This window comes from Oratosquilla oratoria, chromosome 7 (genome assembly GCF_046742065.1).
Source record: "Oratosquilla oratoria isolate Oo_2021 chromosome 7, ASM4674206v1, whole genome shotgun sequence".
Classification (NCBI taxonomy): domain Eukaryota; kingdom Metazoa; phylum Arthropoda; class Malacostraca; order Stomatopoda; family Squillidae; genus Oratosquilla; species Oratosquilla oratoria.
The window spans coordinates 45,025,020-45,028,575 of NC_134783.1; the positions used below are offsets into that span (position 1 = coordinate 45,025,020).

Sequence of the window (3,556 nt, forward strand, 5' to 3'; positions counted from 1 at the left end):
AAAGAAGGGGAAAGGGAGAGGGAAAGAGAAAAAGAAATAAGAGAGATATTTCAGGAAACGTTCATTTTTCATCATCATCTCCTCCTCCTCCTCCTCCTTGCTCTCACTTGCATATTTTTTATTTCCTTTATTTTTTGTCGCGACCCATTTTATTTTTCACGCGACCCACTGAAGGGTCGGGACCCACAGTTTGAAAAACGCTGGTCTTGAGTCTAGTATCCTCTCCTAAAGCCTGCTTGTTCTCTCGGTTGGTTTCCATCTAAAACTTGACTTAGTCTATTTGTAAGGATCTTGGAGAATGCTTTATATACATTTGATAGCAAGCTAATCGGTCGATAGTTACTAAGGTCCCTCTGGTCTCCTTTTTTTATGAAGCAAAATCACTATAGCTCGGAGACCATGAATTATGGCTAAAAACTCGAGTTGGTCTCTCTCTCTCTCTCTCTCTCTCTCTCTCTCTCTCTCTCTCTCTCTCTCTCTCTCTCTCTCTCTCTCTCTCTCTCTCTCTCTCTCTCTCTCTCCCTCCCTCCTTGTAAGGGTTTGTGGGTGTTGGAGAGACCGTGTTAAAACGTGCCTTGTCTCTTCTCACCTCGCCAGCACACTTCGTGGAAACGGGAAGTAAGAAACTCCTGGTAGGGTACGCCCTGCCATTTTCGGCAAGCCGCTGTGTTTTTAGCCCGATGTTTGGGTCGCCTTCCGGCCTGGCCAGTGCTGTCGGGAACCAGCGCAAGAAGCCCGCAGCGGGTCCCAGGAATCGAACTCGGCTTTGATTATTCGTGGGGGAAAATGACAAGAAAAGGGGAATCCTTAATCCACTCGCTCCGCCCCATTTTTAAGTCACCTTTTACGTATGAGTCACACTGGCGTTGTTATCATCCTCTCTCTACGGAAGCATGACCAGACATGACAAAATATCACGTCGCTAATTCAGAGAACATCAGTATCTACCACTGCCACACATGATGTGACTTACATCATCATGAATGGCGAGGTTCCTAAGATAATATTCTTTATCATCTTATCGAGCTCCCTGTGCTGCGCTTTGCTGAACGTGACGTAATGTCGTTTATCAAACAAGATTTCAAGACACTTGACGTCTAATGCCGTCTCTCTGGTTTCCACCATTCTTGCACAGAGAGGCTCATTGAACGTACACGCGAGTCTACACTCCCTTAGCAAAACACAAGAAGAGAGCAGTGCAATCCGTGCGAAGGGAATCGAAATTAACAGAAAAACTGAGACTTGTTTCGAAAAAAATCGCGTTTTTTTGAGTAAGTTATTTAACGCTCGCAGAGCGAATGCCGAGCTGGTGTCTGTTTTGTCTTGGGGTTTAAGGGACAAAGCTTGAGACGCAAAGAAACCAAGCTTATGCTCCCCGTCATTCTACCTTTCATAAAAGAATGGCAGAAATGTCTAAAGTCTCTATTGTATTACATATATGCACATACACACATATTTAGTAAAATGTTTGTGTCTGTACGAAGAAAAGAAAAAATTCTATATTCGGTTACATGCTACCCGTAAGTACACAAGACGATGCTGTTGGACTCTTAAGACTTTTAAGAGACGATGATCCAACAGGACTCCCTTGATAATACTAGGTTCATTAAAATTTTATAACAGTATAATCTCACCTCTTTGCCACACTGTTTCTGGCGAGATTCAATTTTAGTGCCACTTTATTCAGTAAATTCGGTGGAGCCCTGTATATTCATATGGTGCCCAGTGGTACACGCCTTCATCGTTGCGGTACCCCATAGATTTGTGAAGAGATTCTTTGGTCGCTGCTAGTGACATGCCATTTAGCATTGGCCTCTGTGACTGTGAGTGCGTACGAGCTGATCCTAGTCTTATATTTCGTACAAGACTTGTTCGATGTGGGTGACCTTGGAGAGATAATTTCTTAGTCGACACAGATCATGGAGTCATTAAGATACTTCAGACCACACACCATCACCAAGGTGCCATCTCAAGGCACAGTTGTTCAGCTGGTACCATGTAATTCAGTGCTGCCTGGCGCAGGATTGAATTGTCGAGTACAAGTCCAGTATCCTCACTGGTTTCCGCCAGTGAGGAGGTTGTGCTGGATGCCCAGGTGACCTTAAATACACGCGCGCGCGCGTACACACACACATGTGGGTGTGTGTGTGTGTGTGTGCATAGTTTCCATGTAGGCCTAGAGACTGGAATCCTGGATGTTGAATGGTGTCCCCAGGGTCAGAGAGGCATATCGGCTGAGCTAATTGACTTGAACTTTCGAGTCAGGCACTCCCTGGGGGCAATCAGCTACAGCCTGGGACGATACCGCACGGTCTTGGCTTCCTCATAATACCAAGGTATTGGGTGTGTATACTCTCCCACAGACCCTAGGATTGTTGGGTTATAAACCCTAAGCCTAATCCTCTCTAGTTGGACTCCTTGGTGGGTGTGGACGTGGGAGGGAAAATCCTTATACTGAATTGGGTTCCAATAGGGCTTGTCTGCAGCCTATATTGATCTCAAGAAGGCGTTTGATTCAGTGCATTGTGAGATACTCTGAGATCTTCTGTAGACTCGTAGGATTGCTGTGATGATTATTGACCTGACATCTGACCTATATTCTGGGACAGAGAGAAAAAGAGTCCGGCTTTCGTGTTAATTCAGGAATGAGTATATTCTCAGCTCCCACACCTTAACTCCTATATGGTCTGGTTAATGGACAGAGTTGTCGATCACAGTCATTGCGGAGCATCCCTTGCAACACTGACCTTGTCTTTGCCAATGAAATTGTCCTTCTTGCGGAAACGTTGGACATCGAGGTTGCAGCCCTCTATTTGCTGTATAGGGAAGCAAAACCATTTGATCTCCAGGTTTCCTGGACCAAGACTAAAATCCAAGTGTTTGGGGGCTAACTGAATGATACAGTTCAGTCTGCCCGTGCATGTGGAGAGAAGCTAATGTCTTGGAAAGCTTCACATATCTTGTAGTGATGTACATGACAGCAGCAGGTCATGTGAGGAAGTCTTTAGCACGATTGGAATGTCCTATGGTGATGTGGACTTGCTCTGCTAGAGTACAGCACATCGCGATGTCAATGTCTGCAGGAGGACTAAGGTCCGAATCTTCAAGTCGCTTGTGCTCACTGTTTTGATGTGAGGCTGTGAGACATGGTCACTGAATGTTGACTTGAAGAGGCATCTTAATGTCCTTGGTACCAAAAGTCCTCGAAGAATTATAGGGTTTCACTGGTATCATTTTGCATCAAACTGGCGACTTTTTCGTAAGGCTCAGTTAAGGTCTCTTATCAATATAATTCGTGAACGTCAACTCCGGCTCTAGGGACACGTGACACGCTTCGCTGATGTTTATTTCACTCTCTGGGTTATTTTGTTGGAGGAGACGAAGGGAGTGCTTACAGAACACGTGGCGTGAGCAAGTTGACCAAACTTGTCCAGAGCTTTTTGGAGTGGGAAGGGTGGTTTATGGGAGGCTGCTCAGACGGTAAGGGCAAACCAGCTTCGGTTGTTGGGTCCTATGTGCTGTGTCTTGCTGTATTGCTTCTGACCAAGGTAATGGG

At 45.5% G+C, this 3,556-nt stretch overlaps 1 protein-coding gene across 4 annotated transcripts in view; it reads left to right on the forward strand.

Annotated features, from left to right (window-relative positions):
• The first annotated feature begins 1,106 nt into the window (after window positions 1-1,106).
• The window catches only part of LOC143027136 (trehalose transporter 1-like protein), a 17,959-nt gene continuing 15,509 nt past the window's right edge, over window positions 1,107-3,556 (forward strand). For all 4 annotated transcript variants that reach the window (XM_076188176.1, XM_076188174.1, XM_076188177.1 and 1 more), the window contains exon 1: window positions 1,107-1,271. The gene's annotated coding sequence lies outside the window, so the exon portion shown is untranslated. The remainder of the gene's footprint in view (window positions 1,272-3,556) is intronic.